Source organism: Nylanderia fulva, unplaced genomic scaffold (genome assembly GCF_048542155.1).
Source record: "Nylanderia fulva isolate GAGA-0341 unplaced genomic scaffold, ASM4854215v1 Scaffold41, whole genome shotgun sequence".
NCBI lineage: Eukaryota > Metazoa > Arthropoda > Insecta > Hymenoptera > Formicidae > Nylanderia > Nylanderia fulva.
In genome coordinates this window covers 501149-513361 of record NW_028190488.1, presented here as the reverse complement: position 1 = coordinate 513361, position 12213 = coordinate 501149, and the positions used below count along the sequence as shown (strand labels likewise).

General features: G+C 40.6%; 1 protein-coding gene across 1 annotated transcript in view; it reads right to left on the bottom strand.

The window, feature by feature from the left end:
* The window catches only part of LOC114943699 (uncharacterized), a 46823-nt gene extending 34675 nt beyond the window's left edge, over nt 1-12148 (bottom strand). Inside the window, 1 exon segment of the mRNA XM_085486234.1 lies at nt 11817-12148. The gene's annotated coding sequence lies outside the window, so the exon portion shown is untranslated.
* Between the last annotated feature and the right edge of the window lie 65 nt (nt 12149-12213).

Genomic DNA, 12213 nt, shown 5'->3' with positions numbered 1-12213 from the left:
ATAAACGAGGAGGAAAAAAATACGACGATAAATGCAATCAACGCAAATTGGAAGAATGCGCGATCGAAAAAAATAAAGATTTCAGATATACGCGTAATTCCACGATTGCGAAAACTTTTCCCATCGTGAAAAGCTCACCCGCGCTGCGCTTTCATATCGAGTCTCAGGCAACCCTGATAACACCCCGAGATGCCGATGCTCGTATCACCCTTCACGGGATTCGCTGTTCGCTCGTCATCGGGATGACGACGACACGACGAATCCATATCGAGGATCTCAACACGCCTGTTTCCCCGAGTTATCACCAGTCGGAGAATGATAATAAATGCGAGAAACGGGCGGAGCACGCGTAAAGAGACACGAGAACAACGACGGGCCAAGTATCCTCCTTCGCTGTTAACCCTCTTTCTCCTCCTGCTCAGTCACCTTGTTAGATTTATGAATACCACCGGGTGTAAAGGGCTCGCGTCCGCTTCGGTTGTAAAGGGAGATACATGTATCTCATGGGACATCGTACATTAAACCGAGAGCGGCCTTTGATCGTATATGTATGTACACGTAATATTCGTATCTATATAGGTTTACTGATAAGATGCATTACACGCACTTGTAGCAACGAGTTGGAACATACTTGGGTAGCTCTTGAGAGTAGCGTCAAGTAAACGCGACTTTCTGCAAAATTGTATCATATTAATCATCATTAATATATATTATTTTTCAAAATACAAGATATAATTAATAGCATTTTTCAAAAAGATTTTAAATATATCTCGAAAAGCCAAAATAAAAGAATCGAATATACATAAAACGAAGAGATAATTTTAGATCGCGTGCGCGAAATACATTTAGAACATAAATTTAAAAAGTTACGTTTCTATATGACGTAAACACATGAATATATAATGATGACACGGCTCGTAAAAAATTGTAAATATTTCATTTTCTTATGCTTCGTAAAAATGTTTCTCCAGTTTATCCGTAGCGCAATAACAAATGCGAAAAAGTGGATTGCGCACAGTTTATCAAACGTAAATAAGCTCGTGACTGCAAAGATGTGACATTAATAATAATAATAGTTGCCTTTTATTGTAATTCATTATTAGACATTTGATTAAAGAATATTATTTTTATATATGACTTTACTTTCTAACATAATTTGAATTTTTTATATTTACTGCTCTTAACAGCCTTTTATCAAATTTATAATAATAGTTGCTAAAGTGCTTTTTGCCCGTTTTTTAACGCTTACGATACGTTTTATCGCGCATGATTTTTAATTAAAATTTACAAGTTCGTCGTTTCTCCGAGGTGCTGAGCAAGAGCAGAGAGCATTTCGAATTCACCAGACACTCGACTAATAAACCGCGCAATATCGGCGCGATGATCAATGCTCTTTGGGAGGAAAATGACGAAAGTTGAGGAGCAATTTCGCGGTCGAATAAACGATATCGCGCTCGTATCTATGAAATTTTCGAGAACGCTTATGGAATATTTCACGACGCAACGGCTTTAAATTGCCGGTGCTGCCTTGCCTCCTCATTTAACTAGCAGATAGAGAAGTTTAATGAAACAAGTATATCAATGTACATATATATGCATGTGAATGTGTGTAATTTCATAATTCCTATTTCACGAAACTGCGCGAATTTATAATTGATCCCGTTTGCAATTACCAAAATTTCAAATTATAATCCTATTAAAAATTTGATCGTTTTACTCAGCGAATTTTTATACATTATAGAGAGACTAAATTCTTATTTTATTATATACTTTGCATTCGCAATATATTCTTTCTATTTATCGATATAAAAGATTTGACGACTGAAAGATTTGATAAATTCAGAAATGATTTTTCCATGCACGGACATTTGTTCCGATATAATCTTTAATAAATCACTAATCCGAGAGTATAATTTTCCGATCAACTGCATCTCTCGCGCTACTTTCGAGCTCGCTCTTTTATTCGCCGAATACGCGAATGGCGATTTTACGAGAAATAGCGTCGGAAAATGCGCGGATTGTTAACGTGTCGGATATCCGCATAAACGTCAGCCGGCCGCATCGTAAAAGCCTGGAAAATCCTCGCCGCGCGGAGAGAACTCTTTTGATATTCCGCGTGATCGACTGCATATCCTCCGCATAACGGATTCCCGGGGAACGGGGTGAGGTCTCGATGCCCCCGCGAGGCGATATGCGGGGCGAGATCGAACTTTGGCACTCGTCCTGGATACCGATGAAACAGATGCAATTTCGGATGCGCGCAAGAAGTCGGGCAGATTGGATGCGAAGGGTGGCGGGTGGTGACTGCGGCTACGTCGAAAAATAGTACCCTCGATCCACCCCTTGGACATCCGTAGGAAGCATTTATCCCCCGTGGAATCAGTAAAAAAATTAAGCATTTGCTCTCCTTGTGAATAAACACATAGGTATTTACTTGCAATTTTACTTCATATAAAAATATAAAAATAACAAAATAAATAAAAAAATTAAATTTAAAAAATGAAGAAAGAATAATAATTAAGATATAAGAAATATAATTAAAATATAAGAAACAAAAAAATGTTAATCATGCCCTTCCCTGGAAAAAAAATCCTGCGGACATCCATGACCTACCCCTTGGATTCCTTCCCTCTTTTCCCACTTACCTTTGGAGTTTTAGTGACGTGTAAGCGGCAGAGTTTAATATAACACGGTTGTTCTCGCGGCGAGGTACACAGGTATACGTAACGCGAGGAACAAGCGCGAGAAAGCTGCTGCGCGTACAAAAGCGCCGTGGATCGGAGATATATACGCGACGAGATTGGGCGAGTAGTTACGGCGAAAACTTGGTCCGCGCAAAGTTTCCGGCGTTACCGCAACACACAGATACGCAGAGAGCCCCGCCGGTCTTTAAACTGAACCTAAACTACCAGTGGAATATATAGTATCCCTTAACGCAAAATTCCTCGAATAATTCGATGTAACGAGTATAGACAATATGCAACAGAATGCGCGGCATGCGTCCTATATTTATCCAATTGAAAGGATTGTTTTACACGTTAAACAAAAATTCAAGATATATTACTTCAATTATCTTTCTTCCAATAGTGCTTTAGATTGTTTATCTTAGAAATTGAATTTTAAAATATTCACGATTTTTTTTTATCTTTTTATATTTGACGTAGTCTCTCCTTTATTTGCCTTTAATTTATTTAATCTAAAATTCGATTACTTGATATACTTTGAAATTTGTAGTAAATACCACTCAAGACGCACGTTCATATTTAATATCCTTTTACCTCGACAGTTGGCAATTTAATTTTTCCCATTTTGCATATATAATTCGGAATATCTTGAAATCTCTCTCTCTCTCTCTCTCTTTCTCTCTATCGCAAAGTTTAATTAACGTTAAGAAACGCACTACACTTTCGTCAAGTTTCGCGCTACCCTAACGAGAGTTCCGCCGCAGTTTCAACAAATTGCATCAAGAACACAATTACGCACCGTATCCACGTACGAACGAGTAGGGAAAACTCGTAGTCGACGCGAGTGCATTCGCGACTGTGATTAATGCCAATCAAACGGCGATTTCGCGTTCTGAATTCGGGATCGCCGGTTAACACCAGAAATCAATAGACTCGCAAACCAAACCGATTAAGGATGCACGGACGAGAATGGAACCGCAAATCTAGAAACGCAACGCGAGTGTAGTGTTTCGATCTGAATACAGGATAACTAGGATTCCACAGTTAGTTACATATCGTTTAGCATTTCCCGAATTCCATACCGTCTTAGTGACCGAACGTCGAGCGATCGATGCAAAAATTTCGGCGACAGCGATACAAAATGGCACAAATCGCCCCATCGATTAAGTTCTTTCTCATCGACGTTACGCAAAATGTATCGTTCGCACAAAAATTTCTATTTTATACACGTCACGTCTTTTAAATAAAAAATTATATGCGCAGCGATATCGAGTTTTCAAGACCGTCGCCTTTAATAAATCATGTTCAGCTGAGCTTATTCATTAAAGTTCAATCTAGAACAGTTTTCTTTTATAATTTGATTCCTTTTCACGTAATTTTATAATATTACAAAATATCCGAATTTATAAGAGAGGTCGTGCTCTAAATTCTAATGCAGCCGTTCGTCAAATATTTCTTCGATATGCCGAAGGAAATGACGAGGAAAATAGCGGGATTAATATAAAACCACGAGATAATACTGACTCAGCGATCTCAATTTTCCGAAGCTTTTCCGGCGACGGAATCGAGGAATAACGCTACGTCCGGAAAATTCTCCCTGAGAAATCAACAGAGTCACGGAAAAGCCATCCTGTCACGCGTGCAACGAATTGAACGATCTTCGGAGCTCATTAAGAGCAACATCCGTGTGCGCATATATATACACACACATGCATGCTCACACACATGCAGAATGATTCGTGATCCCTGATAACCGTCGCGTGTGGCAATACCTGTCTCCGCTTAATAAGATTGACACCCATCGAAGAGCGCACTACCAAAGTTTCTTCTCTCAGAATCGATTCTGCCGACAAGCGGTCTACGAATAGCCGAAAATCCGGATTAAGAAATAGATCGAACGTTCTCCTTCGAGAATGATAAAGTATGTACGCGCGGCGTCGTTCGCGGGACTCGTTTCTGCAGAGGAAACGTATGGATAGGTCGCGAATACGAAAGGTCGTGACCTATATGCTGAGTGGCAGCAAGGGTTCCTTTTGAATCTTCTTCGCGCGAAACCTGTTAGCCGAACGTATATACTCTTGTGCCTTATTAAAACGAACAACGTCTTTAATTTCGCGACGAGCTATCGCAACGTCTTATATGTACCGTCTTGTTTTTTTCTTAATATACAGAATGTCCTTTAATTATCGAAAAAATGTGGCTTTCCGTTATATATATGTTTTGATCAATTTCGCGCGATATTAGAATTTATCGATTTTGGAGTAATTAATTGGAGGCAAAAGGATTCTGACAAGTATAAAGATTCGTGTACAGAATCCTCTTATGGATAATATTTTTAGTTAAAATTTCACCGAAAGATACGCCACCGAGAATAAACGTCGGATTCTCTTTAGCGTTAAGCTTCATACTTCATGCTCGAGAGAACACGACCGTGCACTTAAATTGGAAGAGCGTAGTCTCGACAAAGCTACAGAATAGTAAGCGCAGGGGTTTCCTTAATTTTCTCCTATCATCCCTTATCTACACACAGAGAACATCATGCGAGTTTATAACGAGCACCGACTGCGCTTCGTTACCTGCTTTGGCCGTCTTATACTTGTAATTTCAGCTTTGTTCTTTAATTTCAAAGAGAAATCTGTGAAGAACGTGTAATATATCTAGCCACTTTTATGTAAACCGTCTTTCGCGAAAAAAATCATACTAAACAAGAATCTCAATAAAGAAGAAATTTTAGAAAAAAATCTGATACATCCAAGCATTTTTTTCAACATAAATCATCTCTCTTCTCTGCACAATAAATTTAATTTACAAATAAGTAAGTTTTACTCGCGAAAATATGTAATGGAGATAATTTAATTAAAAAAATATATTATGCTAACACATGGACCAAGGAATTACAGTTTATGCAAATATTGGTTGTAACAGGGGAATAACAGCAAAATCCAATTATCGGTGAAACTGCGTAATGCTAGAAGATAATTATCGAACCATTGACCCGCGAAGACCCAAAATCGCGCGAAAGCAAAAATTGCAAAGCGTTTGGATTCCAAGTTCATTGAATCGCATAATAATGAATAATGCAAGTACTCACCGTGATTATCCTGAATCACGCTCGTTCCTGGAGACGCACCTCCTCGTCTTCTCGAGGGTCGTCCCTCGACTCTCGATATTCTCGCTCTCGACTTAGAGTTCAGATCCTCTTGTCTTAAAGCACTCGCAGCAGCTTCCTCTCGCACATCGTCGTCCGTTTCTTTCACCCCTTCAACCCCTCTCTCTCTCGCGAATTTTTTCCAGGGAGAATTTGAATCGTCGAATCAGGACTGCGCTTTTCTCGCGATGATTAGCGCTCTCGCGCAGAGATCCCAGGATCGAGGAATCGATGACGCGGAATCGCGACGAGAGTGAGAGGAAGAGCGGGAAGATATCTCGAAAGCTCCGCTTCACACGGAGCGCAGTGGAGAACTGAGCGAAGTGCCGGCCGGTCGAGCAGCCAGGCGGGCTTTTCCAAGAGCGGCTTAACCAATCGCGACCTCTCTCTCACCCCCACGTATCTCTCTCGCGCGCACTTTCTCTCTCTCGCCTCCTCTTCTCTCTTTCTCTTCCTTTTGTACGATCGTTCTCTCTCTTTCTCTCCTTTTCCGCCACGACACGACGCGGTAGACTCGCTGTTCGTCGGTCCCACGACGCGATGCACCCGCCACCGCAACCCCCGACAGGTGCATCATCCTCTTCTCTCATCCTGGGTCGAGAACTACGACCGCCGAGCGAAAATTCGCGAACGAGACTCGCGTAAAATTTCAATTTTCGATTAGTCAGAAGATCGATTTTTTCACGCGATGAAAATTTAGAAATCCAGCCTCAACAATTGATTAATCAAATAAATCGCTGTGTATTACATTTTAAGATTTTGCGAGTACATTGTTTCGTTTCTCTCTGCGATGTTGTCTCCGCAAACTCGATCGGAATGTAATTTCTTAACTCGCGGAAGCTGTCTAAATCCGAAATCCCCACAGCACAGGGGGTTGAAGCGCGCAATATCGCTACGGAAAGTTCGACCGTGCTCTCGCCACGTAAAATCGCAAGAAAGATCTCCAGGATTCGTTCTCTCGGCAAAGTAGGTTAACCAATCGCGAATTTTCCGCTCGTTCGACGCGCCCTTCTTTTATTCGCCGTTCGCCCTACCTACCCTACCTACTCTTCGGGGTTGCTCGTCGAACGGAACGGTTCGTCGCACTTTCCACCCTTACGCGGGACCATGGCACCGGAAATTAAACGTGGAAACAGCACGGTGACGGAAGCTCAATTCACGCGCGAGATAATATTTTCGGTTATATCTAAGGAAGTTTCCGCTGTGCGCAGCTGACTCTGCCTCAAGGGAAAGATCCGGTGTATAAGAGAGAGAGAGAGAGAATAATACCGAGGAGAAGTAATATACTTGTGGGAGACGAAAATCTTTCGTGGGCGCGTTTCACATTAAGCGATTCCGTGTAGTCGCGCGCGGTGTATCGCGCCTTTCTAAAAGAAATGTAAATCCTTTTAACACGCGCAGTCAACGGTTTAGAGTCTATTTACCTTCGAAATTCAGGCGCGCCGGAATTAGGACGTTAGGGAACGTGGGAAATGCCTCCGGGGGAACACGCGCGTCGACGCGGTCGCATCATGCATCGCGAATCGGCCGAGATGCAGCGAGATTCGCCTCTCGTATACGTCGCTAATATCTTGCGCGATTGTAATCTGGAAAGTGAATTGGCGGCGATCGCGACTGATGATCTTTTTAGCGCGATTTTCCGCGATGACGAGAGAAGATGCGCGTTCGAAACGCGCGAAATGCGTTTCCGCCCTGTACCTGTCACTATCAGCTGATCGCGAGGTAATTTTCACGAAAGATTTCGCTCGCGCGAATTTTCTTTATGCGACGCGTTTTATCTCGCCGGTTTATCGGCAGAAGAACTGCGGCTTTCGTCGCCCTCGGCTCAAATTGGCTTTTCCTATTCTCGATTCGCGATTCGTTCGAAGCTAACGACGTTTCGCGGTAGCGAAACTGCGAGTGCGGAAAATCGGTGAGTTTCCACGAGCGAAGAAAATTGAATTATGAGGAGAAGCGGTCTCTAACGATGAAGCCGCTATATAGAATTTAGCGCGAAGAATTAAATATATCGTGTCTCCCTCGCTTATCAGCGCGATTACGTCTCGCTCTATTTATGCACGATAATGCGGCTTCGTGTCCGAAACTTGTCGTTATCTTCCAAGCACGCACGGACATCAATTAGATAATTTTAAGAGATACCGAAAAGAGCGTGCACGCTCTCTCTCTATATCAAAACTAACGAATAAACCGTACATTATACATAGGACAAGTTCAATTAAATTTCAACGAGGTAAATTAGAAATTTTACACGGTATGAGATATAAATTTTATAAGCGTTTTCAGAGGACTTATTATACTTATTTATATTTTTTTCGTCTAGAGTCTAATTTGCTCGACAATTTTTTTTCGTCTCTATAACGCAAAATCCAAAGGAAGACCGAGTATTTCAATTATGCCGAGAATTTCGCCGCGACTCGAAACCTCGGGGATTCGCCCGCGCGGAAACGCGTCCGGGATTCGGACCGCGTCGTGCCAAGAGAGGAGGGAAAAAAGAAAAGAAAAGAAAAAAAGAGGACGAAAACAAAGCTCGCGGGCGCGCGTCTACGTGCTACGAGTCGGCGTCGAAACGAGACGTGATCGAGGCCTCACTTTCGAAGCCGGTGCCTGGTCGGTCGCTTTCCTAACGACCGGCCCGCGTCGTTGTGCTTTTACCGGTACATTGGTGGCTTTTACGATGCTCGCGCGACGTGCCATTTTCATTGGCATTTACTATCCGCGTTTACACGTGCGCGATCGCACGTGCCGTATCCTACAGCAGAGCGAAAATATCAAATCGAGATTGAAAAAAGAAATCAAAATATTGAACATTATTCGCAAATATATTTTTGTACTTAATTCTCCTTTTAAATATATTTCTTTTGCTTAATAGTGTAAAATCGTAAAAAAGACATAATGTTGATTTACGGAGGAGGATAGAGGGAACAGCGTTAATATATAATCCAAATTGCGACCTCATTTATTTCACATTTGCACTTCCCTACAGCTATTTTCGAATAGATAGACGGTCGGGAATATATCTCTCTTGGAGAAGTTTGCGCACAGCGGTTGCAAGCCGAGGTACATAATTCGCGCGTAGCTCGAAAACGTCAAACATCATTCCGCGTTGGGAGTTGCGGAGCGGTATGATATCACAGGACTTTCATGCAAGAGCGGTAATTGTTGCGAACTCGATATCTTGCTTGCCTAGAAGTTCGATAACCGAGCTACGTTAGCATCTCCGCAACAAGCAGCCGGCTTACATCAACTATTAATTTGTTCCATATGAAAGGCAAGAAATAAGCCATTGAACTGGCACAAACATATGTATACTTGTGAACAACTGTAGCGTACGGCCAGCTGTATGTATCTGTTCTTTTTACATACGGATAAAGTTGTAATGCAATCTTCGTAATTAAAATGAAATAATTGCAAATGTCTTTTATCTCGCTGCTATTTTTTTAATAACGTCAATAAACATTTATTAATACTTCTAATATTAATATTTGCATAGTAATAAAATAATATAGTAATTAATAAATATTTGTTAACGTCTTTGCGTTATTAGTCTCTAGACACGTGATAAGAACAGAGCACATCGATTTCGCGAGAGTCCGTAACGCGAAGCTGGAAATGCACGTGAGTGATTAAGAATAGGCAACATGAACTACAGACAGAGATGATGATTAATGACACAGTCGTATATTGCGTTCACGCTACACGTCTGTCCGCTTTCTAAGACATCGTCATGAATATTGAATCGTGAAACGATTGTCCGGCAAAAGAATAACAGAAATTTGCATGATACTCGAATATATCGATGACCGGAAATGGATACGCGACTCATACGAGATATATATATACCGATGCACATATGAATTTTACTTTCGTGTACAACGTCGTACGCAGGAAACGAAATTATGAGCAAAACCGTCGGTGAGAATCAAGTTTACGAGACTCTATTCATTAGGTGTATTCAACTAATGGCAGTTGGATAAATTGCCATTTATCCAAAGTTGTGGCAAGTTTCTTGCGAACGCGATGTACGTGCTTCCTGTCTCCTGTCTTCCTCTGTGGATTTATCTATCTATTTAATTTACCATTGCTCCTGAAAGAGAAGTGTCTTAGCACCGATATTCTATTAAGATAGCAGCATTTTATGTACGTTTACCCGGTTAGCGGAATACCGGTTTATCGATGTAAAGTGCGTGTATAATTGACGGGAAGTTTATTTCAGCAATATGTATAGGTAAGCCTCACACAGGAGAGATAGATAAATAGAGAGAAAGACGATTGAGAACACTAAGTAAAATATATGCATATATATATTATATATATTTCGTTCATTTCTAATCTCTCGTTCTCCAAGATAAAATATTCGCCCCGATTCTCTTTATTCCTCGTATGCACAATATTTCGCTTTTGAGATCGCATCGATGTTGAGAGAAAGCACAGGGATCGAGAATTCGGCCTGTAAAAATGATCATATAGCGAGCAAAAGTAATCTCCCCAATGTTCTCGACACGTGACACTGATCGACTAATGGAGCAGAAGTGATCGAGCATTCGATCTATATTCGGTCGGGCTCGAACTTCGAATACACACACACATATACAGTGTCCTGTTTGACACGCGCGTCACGCGTCGCGAAGTCTCACGAAGTCTCGTCGATTTATTTTACCACGAGTAATTCGTATTCTTCGCAACATCTCTTCCTCTCTACTCTCGTGAAATCGAAATAGTGATGCTGCTCACCGCACAATGCGAATCGATCTTTAACCCTCTCCACGGTCAACCCTCGTACATAACTCTCCTGTCACGTCATACAAACTTTCACTATATATCGTTAGACGAAACTGGTGCAAGGGAAAGTCGAGGCAATGGTATATATTTCTTTTCATTTTGTTTATTTGTAACAATATATTCTGATGTAGGAAAAAATTCTTTTGTACTTACCTTCCCCAAGACATATCGTAAAATTGAGAAAAACATTTTATTAAAGTCTAAGCAGACTTGGACCAACCACTTTTGAATTGGAATTATAAAAATATTAGTTCTGCTACACATAATTTTATTTAAAAATAAGGATTATATTTGAAAAGGAGAAAACGTGCTCTCTATGCTTTTCATTTGATGCGTAAAGAGATCCAAATGAAAATTTAACTTTAAATAGTTGAAATTAACTCGAAATTTAATGTTCTCAGAATATTACTTCAGCTCTCAGTCTGAAATACTCTCATTAAATATCTCCGGAATTAGCGCGATTAAAATAAATATGAGACTCTGCAATATAGGTGATGTTCATTTATTGCGCACAAAGGGATGACTTGAATGCACGACTATCGATTTGCGCCGGACATATCGTTTGGTGTATCGCATCGGTGCGAACTTCCGCCGAAGGAGACGCGTGCAAGAGGACGACGTAATGAGCAAAACCGGTTTTCGATTTTACAAGTGGGCGATCCGATCGCGTCACTCGTGCTCGACGAAAATCTAAGACTTCCCCGCGTGTCAAACGTTTCCTTGCGCATATTATACACAAAGTAGGTCGTAACCGGAAGAAACGAAAGTACTAGAGCGATTTTCGCATTAATAACTGCCCGATTATCGTCGCGCGAAACTCCTAGAGATAACATCTGTGCGTGAAACTTTCGCAAAAAAAAAACGATTCGATCTAAATAATTCCAAAGCGAAGAATGCAGAACAGCGTTAGAAAAAAATAGCATATCGTATATTAGAGAAACAATGTGGAACACACATACTGTATATCCGGGTGTTATTGATTATAAAATTGCATTGTTGTGAAGAAAATCAGCAAAACTTTTAAGTTTAAAAAAACGTATCATCTCGATCTCGAATGCAGTTTCCTCTTTATAAACGCGTGTGAAAATGAGAATTTAGTCAAAAATTGATAATTAGATTTATAAACTCGATGTTGTAGCGTTATATGACTTAATTTAATTGTGAAGCAGATGATTTCGAGCTGATACAACTGTAAATTATCATACCTGAGATAGACATCGTGCGAAGAACGAAAGAGGGAGAAGACTTTATTAGCTCTTTCGGATTTCATCAATGGTTCTTAAAAACACCGACCACACCTCCGTTAGATTCTTTAACTCGTCGACTGCACTTTCTCCGCCATTTGTTTTCCAAAAACGTACGTTGCCCGTCATCGACACACTTTTAATGTCCAAGAGATTCTGCGACAATAAAAACATAGAGGTCATTAACGTCCATAAAAATAATGTAAAATGTCTGCAAAATTTGTAATTTATCGAGATAAAAATAGTTATCCTTCTCTTTGCACACACATAAATGTTTACCGTTAAAAATTAATACTTTATTTCCAAAAGCGTCAAGTTTGTTAAAGCTTGCATATACGTAATTATACAAAAATGTTAC